Source organism: Antedon bifida, chromosome 9 (genome assembly GCF_963402885.1).
Source record: "Antedon bifida chromosome 9, ecAntBifi1.1, whole genome shotgun sequence".
Taxonomy (NCBI): Eukaryota; Metazoa; Echinodermata; class Crinoidea; order Comatulida; family Antedonidae; genus Antedon; species Antedon bifida.
The window spans coordinates 9,735,778-9,748,748 of NC_136234.1; the positions used below are offsets into that span (position 1 = coordinate 9,735,778).

Genomic DNA, 12,971 nt, shown 5'->3' on the forward strand with positions numbered 1-12,971 from the left:
TGACTGGCTTGTTTTGCTATACCACACATATTAAGTTGCACCTTTGAATTGTTTTACAATCAATTATATTTAATTTGTTCATTCAGGTAACATAACCACATAATGAATTAAATATTTTTGTTTTTTGTTTACAGAAACAAATCAAGGTACAGAACAGGTATGTGAGGGTAGTATTGAATTGAATTATTCAAACGATATCAATGTTTTTATACTGCAAAATCAGAATGTTTTAATCAATAAATCAGACATGAATGACTGCTACTAAATAAATCCTGGTGCCACCACAGATTCATAAATGTCGCTTACACCACCACTGTTTTTGTTTCTTTTGGGTCAATTAGATGAACATTGATAATGCAATTCTTCAGGCTGTTACCAGCGTTACCAACTCCAACAATGACCAAGCTGGTTTGATCGGCCAGTATATTGCAATGGAACTAAGGGCAATTGCTCCTCAAAAACGAGGACTGGCCATTGTGAGACTGACACAGGTTTGTATAGACTTTTTTCAAATGTGTATCAGTTGGTGAGATACATTGGCAAGAAAAAATGATTTGAGCCATATGCCTTACTATAGCAATTTTTTAATACTTATTTCATTTTTTTTTCATAGAAAATGGAAGGGATTAAAGAGGAATTGGACTGTAACTGAGTGTTTTCCATTTAAGTGTTGCATTAGAGATGTATTGTCCCTTTGAATAAAAAAAACCGATTTGGTCATTTTGAAGTACAGTAGAACCTCCATTTTACGTACGGTACGGGACCGAAAGGCGTACGTAAAACAAGGGATTCGTAAAATCAAGGTTGACCTTAAATTGACCCCCAAATACGTAGATCGTAGCTAAAAAGGCTGCCGTGTTTGCCTACAGCATGTAGGTGGTCACCAGCTTAGCTAGGCCTAGGCCCTTCCTAGACTAATCTAGGCCAGGCTAGCAGGCCTAGTAAGATGTGAGGCCTAGACAATTACAGTATATACAGGCTTTGCGATTTAGTTTAAATAAAGTGTTGTAAATAAAAATATCAATGTTGTCTTTTCTATCAATAAAAACAGTCGCTGCTGTAGGGGAATGCACATGAGTTCCTCACACAGCCATGGCTTTGTGCTTTGTTGTTGTTAAATTGCGCCCTCAATGTAAGAAAATGATGACGTCATCGGTTATTTTAAGCGTACGTAAAATCAAGGGAACGTAAAATCAGGGTACGTAAAACGAAGGTTCTACTGTATAAGTTATTAACTTTCGATCAAAACATATCTCATGTGTGCATAATCATCAAATTTTCTCGCGATCTGTGTGAAAACACCTTCTCAACCGTGACAAGTTGTAAACAATCCTAATTAGCATCATGCATAATGCATACTCATGGTTTGAAATCTTTGTTTACTTTTGGCTTGCGACGATTTTCCAGACGAAATGTAATCAAATTCATTTACCTGTTAATTACATAAACTTGTTGTTTTTGGCTCGAATTTTCATCTTAAAGTGAATAACTTTAATATTACTTTGATATGGCCAATTTAAATTTAGAATATTTTGACCTTCATTTTTTGTGTTTCAAGGGACAATACATCTTTAAAGCAAAAATTATTATAACATATTTAATTGTTATAATAATGTTAATTAATGCTTCAGGTTACTAAAACTAACAATGGGGAGAAAAAATATAGCTTCATATTTGAGGAATGTACCATTTTTTAACAAGGGGTATAAAATCTGAGCGTTACGGACGGACATTTCATAACTTACAGATAAATTACTTGTCAATAATAAACTGATGTTTGCTAAATGCTAAAATGTCAGTCCGTATTAACATGAAAAATAAAAAAAAACCAGTTTTTAAATGATCCTGTAAAACATTATGAAATTTCAAAAACACATTTAACTATCTTATTGGGTTTGATAGTAACAGAAAAAAATAAAAATGTTTTTGTAAGCCCTCTTGTTATTTTTTTTGGCCCAATTAAAATGTATGTCAGTTCATAACATTTTTGTTACGGACGGACATATTATTACACACAATATATAGGGATTTTTTATGTCTGTCCGTAACAAAACAAAATTTAATTTCTTAAAAAAAAAATAATAAGAGCGCCAAAAAAAGAAGTTTATTTTTCCTGTAAAAGTGTAACTAACTACCAATGCTAATGAGATCAATGTGATTTTATAACTATACACTGTCTTTATGATCATATAATAACTTTTTAATTTTTTACTATGTTAATGAATAAGCATTTACCATGTTTTTTGTTAAGATATGAATGTGTTAAGATATGAATACCTTAAGATATGAATATGGATATGAATACGTTTAGATACGAATACTAAAAAAAAAATGTTTTGTAGCCAATTAGTAATTTGAACGTATTAGCTTTCAATAACAGGTCGTACCTTTGGTATTTTTTAATACAGTACATTACAAGCAAACTTATTGTTTAAACAATAAATTTCCAGAATAAAAAACATGTTTGGCAATTTTTATTATGAAAGTGGGTCAAATATGTTTTAGGAGCGTATCCGGATATTCACCACCTGGACAACAACCCCCTTAGGACAACAACCCCCTGGACAACTACCCCCTTAGGACAACAACCCCCTGGACAACTACCCCCTAGGAACAATTCCCCCCCCCCCCCCTCCGGGTAATTACCCCGCGGACAACTACCTCTGACACAATACTCCCCGTAGGACAACTACCTCCTGAACCTGGACAATACTCCGAGGGCAAATAATCTTTTAGGACAACTACCTCCGTAGGACAACTACCCCCGGACCCGGACCATTCAACAACCTGACTCTGCAACAGTGTATAATAGGAATTAATAACTATATTTTAATTCGTTACTTTGACGAATTACTATTCAATATTGTAAACAAAAGTAAAAGATTGAACATAAATATAGTCCTAGGGGAGGGGGTAGTTGTCCTAAGGGGGTAGTTGTCCTAAGGGGGTAGTTGTCCTAAGGGGGTAGTTGTCCTAAGGGGGTAGTTGTCCGGGTGGTAAACATCCGGGTGGTAAACATCCGGGGGATAACTGTCTAGAGGGTAGGTGTCCTAGAACCGTTTTAGGAGCAATATAGTGTCCGTAAGTTGTAACACAAAAAAAGTGTCCATCCATAACAATTTAGTTTTTGGATTATTTCAAAATTAAAAAAAAAAATATTTGACGACAATCATATTCATCAGTTGCTGTTGTCTGTATACAGTAATTTTTTGGAAGAAACTACCGAAAGTAAAAACCTAAGCCCTTCTATCTGCATAACCAGCATAACCTACCTAGGCCCTGAACGAGCTGGGCCCTTACTATACTACTAGCAAGAAGGCTAGGCCTACTTACATAGGAAATACTTCAGGGTCATCTTCTCTGATTATTTTAAATGTGGCATTGTATTGACCAACATTTTCAAGATGTTGAAATATTGGCCTAACCCACCATCTCCTAGGCCTAGCAATCGGGGTGTGTAGAAAGCGACGACCTCGAATTGGACGACCCCAACGACCCGGGCGACCTCGAATTGAACGACCTAGAATTGGACGACCCATAACACGAAACCGACGACCCCTATAGCCTAGCCTAGGCCTAAGCGTGGTATAACATCCCGAAGCCGAAAATAGCCAAAGATCTTTAAACCATACCTTATTTAATACTCGCAAGCAAGCAATTGATTGAAAAAATACAGAAATATCGCCATTTGATACTGAATGTGTCGACACAAACAAACGAACAGATATGGAACGCCAAGAGTGCATCATTAAAACTGCATTCGACTCGATTAGCACACGAAATATCATAAACATGGCAACCCAGGTCAAAACGGCCCCCTTTTCAGCGGCGGGTAAGGTTTGACCGTATACAATGCATATGTGAAATGTAAAGCTTTCTTATGGCCCTCCCCATGCACATGTTCGTAACACGCTGCTTGGTAGGCCTATAGTGTTCGTTATATGAAGAAGATGTAATTATACGTCCATGGTTTAACCATGTAATGTATAATATTTATTTCTTTTGAATTTCTTTTTAATATGTTTGTCGAAATACCAATGACCAATCCACTGAGCAAACCTTACCCGCCGCTGAAAAAGGGGCCGTTTTTACCTTGTTTGCCATGTTTATGATATTTCGTGTGCTAATCGAGTCGAATGCAGTTTTAATGATGCACTCTTGGCGTTCCATATCTGTTCGTTTGTTCGTTTCGACACATTCAGTATCAAATGGCGATATTTCTGTATTTTTTCAATCAATTGCTTGCTTGCGAGTATTATATAAGGTATGGTTTAAAGATCTTTGGCTATGTTCGGCTTCGGGATGTTATACCACACTTAAGCCTAACGCCTAGGCTAGGCTATAGGGGTCGTCGGTTTCGTGTTATGGGTCGTCCAATTCTAGGTCGTCCAATTCGAGGTCGCCCGGGTCGTTGGGGTCGTCCAATTCGAGGTCGTCGCTTTCTACACACCCCTAGCAATCGCCGACTTTCTTCTGGCATGTAAATGCCATAACAAAATCAATTTTAAAGACCCCTTCCCTGCAATTTTGGACGTTTTTTGGAAAATAATACATATATATCACTTTAAAAACATTAAACCATGTCATTCCTTGTCTTAAATGTACGTTTTATGGTAAATTATGATAAAAAGTGAGAAACAATGCACTACCTAAGTAGCTCGCGGCGATCGACCTCTCGTGGACGGTCTTAGGCCTAGCCTAGCTAGGCTTAGTTTTGTAGGCCTAGCTGGTAAACATCGGTAACGTACGAACATCGTACGCTAGCTATATACCTAGCCTGACGTTGTATAGTTGCTGCATTAATTGTCTTTCTATTTTTGCCAGACTCCGTTGATACAAGTTGGGGAAAACCCGGTATTTTCACTGAAAAGTTAGGAGTCTTCCATTTGTTTTTGCCTCACGATCGATCGAAAAGTGGGCGAATTACAGGTGAAAAACAAAAATATCAATCCGCGCGCAATGCATTTTGGGATTTATAGCGGGCCGCTATAATTATTAGAATCGACTTATTTTTCACATTTTTAACCGTTTAAAGACGAAAAAAATTATCGCAATAGGACCATATAGTATTATTTTTACATTAAATATAGTTTGTGATGTTAAATTAGATCTAAAAAACGTAGGGAAGGGGGCTTTAAAAGCTTTTCTTTTTCAGACGGTGCCATTGCATAACAATGATTATTACACGATGAACCAGATCGTCGAACAGGAACTTTGACGCGTTTAGTGGGAACCGACAAGAAAAACTAATAGACTAATTCAACTTTCAAAGCGATCCGTCGAATGACGCGTGACGCTTCGCGTTCGGTGTGCACCCGCCTTTAACTCTTTCACTATGTAGGCCTATTTACACAACTACAGTATAATGTTAACCCTAGCTCTAAGCTAGCCTACTCTTCTTAATTAAAAGAGTCGGGTGCGTTGAATCCACGTCTAGCGACGGTCGCGGGAATTGGTTGCATCTTGTTTTTGTTTTTTTTTAGAATTAAGGGGGGTGGCTAGCCACCCTATTCACCCCTCCTAGATCCGCCACTGAAACACCCTATAAAATGAAGCTACACCTGTGGTGAATCCCGTCCGCAAAATGCCGGATGTACTCAAAATACCTGAGAAAAGAGCTGGACAGACTGTTAGACTTGGACATTATCAGACAGATGGACGAGAATGGGTAAATTCCATAGTCTTAGTTACAAAACCAGATAAAACACTAAGAATCTGTCTTGACCCAAGAAACTTAAATAAATACATCCAGCGACCTCATCACTACACACAAACCCTCGACAAGGTACTTCCTAGATTAAGTGGATGTCAACATTTCAGTACATTTGATGTACGTAGTGGCTATTGGAATATCCCGCTACATGAAGACAGTCAAGCACTGACGACATTTAACACTATATATGGAAGATTTCTTCCAAAGAGAAATGGATGCACTCTTCCAAAATATTCCAAATGTGTATTGCATCGCAGACGATTTATTGGTAGCAGCCGAAACAAGACAAGAACATGACAAAGCAGTCACAGACATATTTAGAACCTCTCGAACAAGTGGCATCAAGCTAAATTCAGAAAAGTGTCGTTACCTACAAGATAGTGTAAAATTCAAAAATAAAAAAAGAGATTCCAAGACGCCCCAACACTTGCATATTTCGATAGCAGACTTACAGACATGAACGAGATACTATGCGTTCTTAGAGATACACCGATTTCAACAGACATCCCGTCCCCATTCACACTAATGTTCGGACACCGGAATATCAAAACCAATCTACCTGCCATAAATAACACACCAAATTCCATAGCAAAACAATACGGAAAAAACCTTCAAAAAAGAACAGCCGCATACGAAAGACAACCTACGGACACAAGTACATCAATCTACATCGGACAACCATGTAGATTCCAAACGAAATGGACACCAGCTACCGTAATCACCCAACACTCACTCAAGAAAATATACCGTTCAAACAGCATCCGGATCACAATATACAAGAGACAGAGTAAATATCAAACCAGATAAACCGAAACCAGTACCACCAGCCACACAAGAAAACAACAAACCACAATTATCTGAAAATCAACCACCGCCACAAAATAAACCCTCATCCAAACAAGCTTTAATTAATCCTAGGAGGGAGATGTTACAATAATACTACTTTAGTACAGCGACCTATATACTGTATAAAGTAATAAGACACCATAGTCATACCATATAGATTAATCAATCACGAGCCACCTTACTGATATCACTTTGTACAGTTCAGTTACAGACTTCTTACAATAAAGACTATCCTTATTATACTTAAGAGTTTCTTCATTTATTATCGATATATATAACATAACAGTACGGAGAAGGGAATTCAGTTCATCACAATGTCAGTGGTCTAATTGCAATCCCTTTGTGCAAGCCGGCTGCGTCGCAAGGAAGCGCACATGAGAGCAGTGGCGTTATATTGTTCTATATTTAGAAACTCTGGGCTTGGGAATGTTTAGCGTGGGAAAGTTTAGCGTGGGAAATGTGTACTAGCTAGAGACGTCGTCGTGGCAACATATACGTACAAGAGTGTGCTGTTCACGGGATTTCCCCATTTTAAAACCATACATGTCAACACTACTACTATGACTGTCATGGAGTAATTACTCCATGGTTTTATGTTGTATCGTATATAGTCATTTTGTATTGACACTTGGTGAAAATTTAATTCATATCAAGGGCGAACTTTCTATGGATTAAAAATGGCATGTTTCACAAGAAGTTACGCGCGCACGCGCATTTAAAGTTTCAAAATGCGCAAAATTAATTTCTAATCAACTTTCTACGCTGATCATGACATTTTGAGCATGTCAAAAATTCCCACACGCGCGAAAAAAATTACGCGTAAGGTGCGCACGGAGCATGAAAATCATGTGTTTTTCTCTTGAATTATGATTTTACAGTTTTGCCTAATCATTTTAAAAAAGATTGACATCATTTCAAATTAAAATGACGTCATACGAACACGTTGATTTAGACAATTTGCGCGCGTTTTAGTTACAAAAATGACAAAATATTGTCAAAATTATGCCTATTTTGAATCCATTATAGCTCCTCAGGATCATCCATGACACCCAATTTTTTTAATTTAATATGTAAGCAGATATGTTGTAGATATGAATTCATGCAGAATCTTTACCCCTTGGGTGTTATGACGTCATCGTATGGCCACACGAATCTAAAATATAGGATTTTTTACTCTTTCGTCATTGCTCATCACATTAAATAGAGCGCATCTCGCTAATACGTATTCCATTTCCACAGATATTTTAATACTCTCTAGGTCAATCAACTGTCTTTCGCATGAGTTAAAAATATTTTAATTTTTATGACGTCATTATGTTTAAAAATGTAAATAACGTGGGTCCCCTATTTTCATCTTTACAGTAAATTTCAATCTGTTATAGCTCGTCAGAATAAAAAGTGATAATCATGATTAAAACGTTTTCTGGAAGCTATTGGATTGTAGATACGAATTCATGTGAATATTTTGCCAATCAGATGTTGTGACGTCATCATATGGCCAGTTGAATTCAAAAAGTCATATTTTCATCTCTTGCGTAAAAGTTCATTGCGTTTAAACGAGAGCGCATCTTTCTTTTACGTTTTCAAAATTCTTCAAATTTGTATTAATGTAATTATTTAGATAATTATCTTCTAAAATTGTTTTTCTTATATGTCAATTTGATGACATCGTGTTAATAATTGGATTTAAAAGATGGGTCTCGTAATTTCGTCTATGCTACACTGTATATAACATACAGTGTATTCTGTAAATACTGTAATATGCTGTATGCTACAAAATAGGTACAATTCAGCACTGTAAACATACTTCATTCATGTCATAGGATGGTATAATAATTGACGAAGTTCATATAGTTTAAAGTATGTGCATGTTGCGTTTGCGCGGATAACCCGAACTCGTCGAAGTGACGAGTTCAAATCTAGTTTTTTCCATGTTATTCTTCTTTCTTTCCCCGAATTTTGTTCGCAGCGTATCTCTAATTCTGGCCAACATAAGATTGTATAACTTTGTCATAAGATTGACAGACAAGACTCGGACGACGCCCTATAATCCCAAATCAGACGGGATGATCGAGAGGTTCAACCGCACTTTGGTCAACATGGTGGCGATCATGATAGAACCCCACTGTAACCAAAAAGACTGGGATGTTCACGTGCCGTATGCCACGTTTGCATATCGATCCACTCCGCATGCCTCGACGGGAGAGACACCAAACATGATGGTCCTTGGGAGAGAGGTTTCCCTTCCTGTTGATTTGACAATGCCAATAATGGAGACAGAAGACAGAGAAATGAAGACTGACTACGCAGAGCAGTTGAGGGCAAGGCTTCGGGCGGCCCACGGGAGAGCCAGAGAAATGCTTAAGAGTAGTACCCGCCGTCAGAAGGCGACTTATGACCAGAAAGCCCGGAAGCAGGATCTCGAGATAGGGAAATATGTATGGCTATATAATTCGGCGAAAACTGTAGGGAAATCGCCGAAACTTCAATGTAAGTGGCATGGGCCATACCTAATTATAACGAAACTATCTGAGGTGGTGTACCGCATCCAAGAGGGACCGAGGAAGAAACCAAAGGTCGTGCATATGGACCGACTGAAACCTTATGAGCGTGAGGAGATCGCCCGCTGGGACATCCCCCCCGGAGACGAGAGTCCGTTGGCTCGGGTGGCGCAGGAGACGCCAACAGTCCCGGAGGAAGTAGACGGAGAACTCCAACGGCCCGAAACGCCTGAAGAAGGCCCGTTGCTTACTATCCCAGAGGAGCCAGGTGATCGGGGCAATACGCCTGTACCTCAACAAACCCTCCCCAGAGGGAAGGTATCCCAGGAGACGTGTAAGGCGGAGGCCGGCACATTACGAACAATAACCAGCTATGTTCTCTTGCCGTTTATGTTTTATCTAATGTTGTTTTTTTTTTTTTTATTTGTTTTTAATAAAGATGCGAGCTGGAAGCGAATTTGAGTGTGATCGATGTCCGAGAATCTATGCCCATGCAAGCGCCTTACGACGACATCGGAATAGGAGTCATGGCGACAGAAGGAGGGACCATGTCTGCAAGCGTTGCTCTTTGACCTTTTCTAGGAGGGAAGCTCTGATCCGACACCAGGACCGGGTGCATAGAAGGAGGACTGTGACGCCACCAAGCCGGACCGACACGGAGACTCGGGTGGTAGCCGTCACGTCACCCACTGTCCAAGCCAGGGCGGGCGACGTGTTGCAGGTGTCGCCAGGGTCAGTCTCCTTGTTTGAGGTGCCAAATGTGGCGAGGGAGGAAACTGTGGTGACCAACGAGCAGCGACCAAGGGGAAAACCCCGTAACTTGTTACAGTTGCTCCGAGGAGGTCAGGATGATGACGGGGAGACAGAAGAGGAACCACCCGAGATGGTCGACCTAGAGAAGCTTTTAACAGGGAAGGTGAAGGAGGTCCGGGAAGAGGTGAAGGTGGTAGAGTATGGGGCAGATGGAAGGCCGAAAAGAGAGAAACGACCAGAACATATGTGTTGGGAGATTTGTGAAGTTTAGGACTTAAATTTTGCTTTGCTTTTATTGTTGGTGATTATTTTGGATTATTATCGGGGACCGATCATTTTAGGAGGGGGGTGATGTAATGATTTTGGGGGAGAAAAGATAGAGGGCGGCAGATGAGCAGGGAGTTGAAAAGGAGGAGAAGCAGAGAACAGACGTATAAATAATAGTAGAGATTTAAAGAGATTGAAAAACAAAGTGTCAAAGAGAAAACTAAAGTGGAGTAATAAAAAGAGAGAATTATAGAAACAGTAAGTAGTAAGTGTAATTTATTTCGTGATTTCTTGTTACAAAAAGAGTGAGAAAGTTACAGGTTAGCCCGAGGCTATGCTCGCTGTTTTGTATTGGAGGTTACACCATTGTGTTGGTGTACGTTGCTGTGGAGGTTACACCAGTGTTGGGTTACGTTGCTGTGGAGGTTACACCATTGTTGGTGGCTACGTTGCTGTTAGAGGTTACACCATTGTTGGTGGTGTACGCTGCTGTGGAGGTTACACCATTGTTGGTGGTGTACGCTGCTGTGGAGGTTACACCATTGTTGGTGGTTACGTGCTGTGGAGGTTACACCATTGTTGGTGGTTACGTTGCTGTTAGAGGTTACACCATTGTTGGTGGTTACGTTGCTGTGGAGGTTACACCATTGTTGGTGGTTACGTTGCTGTGGAGGTTACACCATTGTTGGTGGTTACGTGCTGTGGAGGTTACGCCATTGTTGGTGGTTACGTGCTGTGGAGGTTACACCATTGTTGGTGGTTACGTTGCTGTGGAGGTTACACCATTGTTGGTGGTTACGCCACTATTGGAGGTTACGTCAATTGTTGGTGGTTACGCTACTATTGGAGGTTACGTCATTACTGGTGGTTACGCTGTTGTTTCAAGTCCGGCGTAATAGCAGAACTAATCTAATTAATTATTATAATCGGTTGTTACCAATAATTTGGAATCATAGAAGAATAAAGGAGGTCACTCCACAAGTTGTAATTGATTTGTTTGTTTCATTCGAGTGTACCGTGGTACCGCAGACCCTTCCCCAAAGGGAACGAACCCGAGAACGGATTTTCGTTACAGTACTTTACCTGTGCTTAATTGAATTGTAATACTAACTATACAACAGTTAAAATATTTGTTTATTAATTAATGTTCTCTTACGTAAATAAAAAAAGACACATCAAACATACGTTTATAAAACTATAATAGTTATCCCAGAACCTAGCTGACCCCAAGTTAGAAGACCTTATTACTGCCAAGCATGTGCTTAGATATCTAAAGGTAACTGCTAATTACAGACTAACTTATAGAAAGGCTAATTCTGACAAATTCAGATTATTTGGCTACAGTGACTCTGATTGGGCAAATTCAAATGACCGAAGAAGTACTACAGGGTACTGCTTCTATATGAGTGAGGGTAGCGCCCCAATTTCATGGAGAACCAAATGACAGCCCACTGTTGCCCTGAGTATATGGCCCTAGGAGCCACTACACAGGAAGCCCTGTACCTCCTAGAATTGTTAAAGGGTTCTATGATTAATGAAGTATCAAAGGTCCTCATAATGGGAGATAACCAGGGAGCAATTGCTCTATGCAGGGACCCGGTGTTTCGACAGCGATAAAAACATATCGATATAAAGTACCATTTCATAAGACAAATATTACAAGAAGGGAAAATTGATCTCCAATACTGTCGAACCGAGGAGATGGTCGCTGATGCACTCACTAAACCCCTTAGTAAGGCAAAACTTCAGACATTCACAAAGTTGTTATTTGTGTTATACGTCATAATTTTTACCCATAATTCCTTGCTCCTGTTAGAGCATGTTGTTTCTGCTGTGTGTAGTGGATGAGAATGATTGAATAAATCGTAGACAGACGTTGAAAACAATCGTAGTATCATTTATTATCGGTCAGTATGACTACCAATCCTACAAATTAAGCCTAATTAATTAATAGGTCTAAATTGTACTGTACTGTATAGACTTACAATAAAATTACAGCCGGCCCAGGAAATTCGTCTAATGTGATGTTACGTAATGTAATGAAAGATTTATTGGGAAAAAATCATTGCAATACCAACTTGACCTCAATCATCAGTAAAGGGGCGGAGTACTACAAAACCTTTTGTTACACACGTGTACTGGGTGCGCCACCCATAATACGCGCACACAACGTTTCATATTGTGTCATTTATAGGCGATTTATCTTATGAATAAGTTAAAAGTAAGTTAGAGGCTTGAGTAGATTTTTTTTTTCGAGTAAATTTGTTTGAAGTAGCCCTAATTTCGCCAATTTAACATTAGTTTATTCAATGAAAACATCGAAAAGAAGCGCCATCCAGGTATCTATTATTAATAATGATCATTCCATCTTTTGATATTCCTGCTTCTCTCTCTCTCTCTCTCTCTAGGATCCCAACTGCCAACCAAGTACCAACTTTCAAGTTTCATTAACATGTCTCTTCAATTGTTTTAATTATTTGGATAAACGACAATCCCATTACTGAGACCATTTTCAATTCCAAATCAATTATAGAGCCAAAGTGGGTAATTATGTCACAGTAAGATTTCCTGGATTTGGAAGACAGAGGGGGACTATAGGAAAATTCGGAGGTAGGATCTACTAGTATAGCCTAGGCTAGGCCTAGTTAGCGACCATTATATTATTTGGTTTGAGTAATGACAAGAAGAGTAAATAGTTTTTAATTATGTGAAAAAAAAACAAGTAAAATAAGCTCAGTATCATATTTAATCAAACGTAGGCCTACTTAATAATAGGCCTAATATCTACAGGCCTATCATACTATATTACAGTGCAGCTACTCCAGAGAGTACTATAGGCCAGCCTATTTCGTATTTATACAGTTTCAGAATAATGCCGAATGCATTCCTGT

At 39.1% G+C, this 12,971-nt stretch overlaps 1 long non-coding RNA gene and 1 pseudogene across 1 annotated transcript; both read left to right on the forward strand.

The window, feature by feature from the left end:
• The window catches only part of LOC144852510 (uncharacterized), a 167,215-nt pseudogene that overhangs the window by 15,178 nt on the left and 139,066 nt on the right, over positions 1-12,971 (forward strand).
• Positions 61-711, forward strand: LOC144852709 (uncharacterized). The gene is made up of 3 exons (XR_013614321.1): positions 61-157; positions 342-491; positions 614-711. It is a non-coding gene; the product is annotated as an uncharacterized LOC144852709 (long non-coding RNA).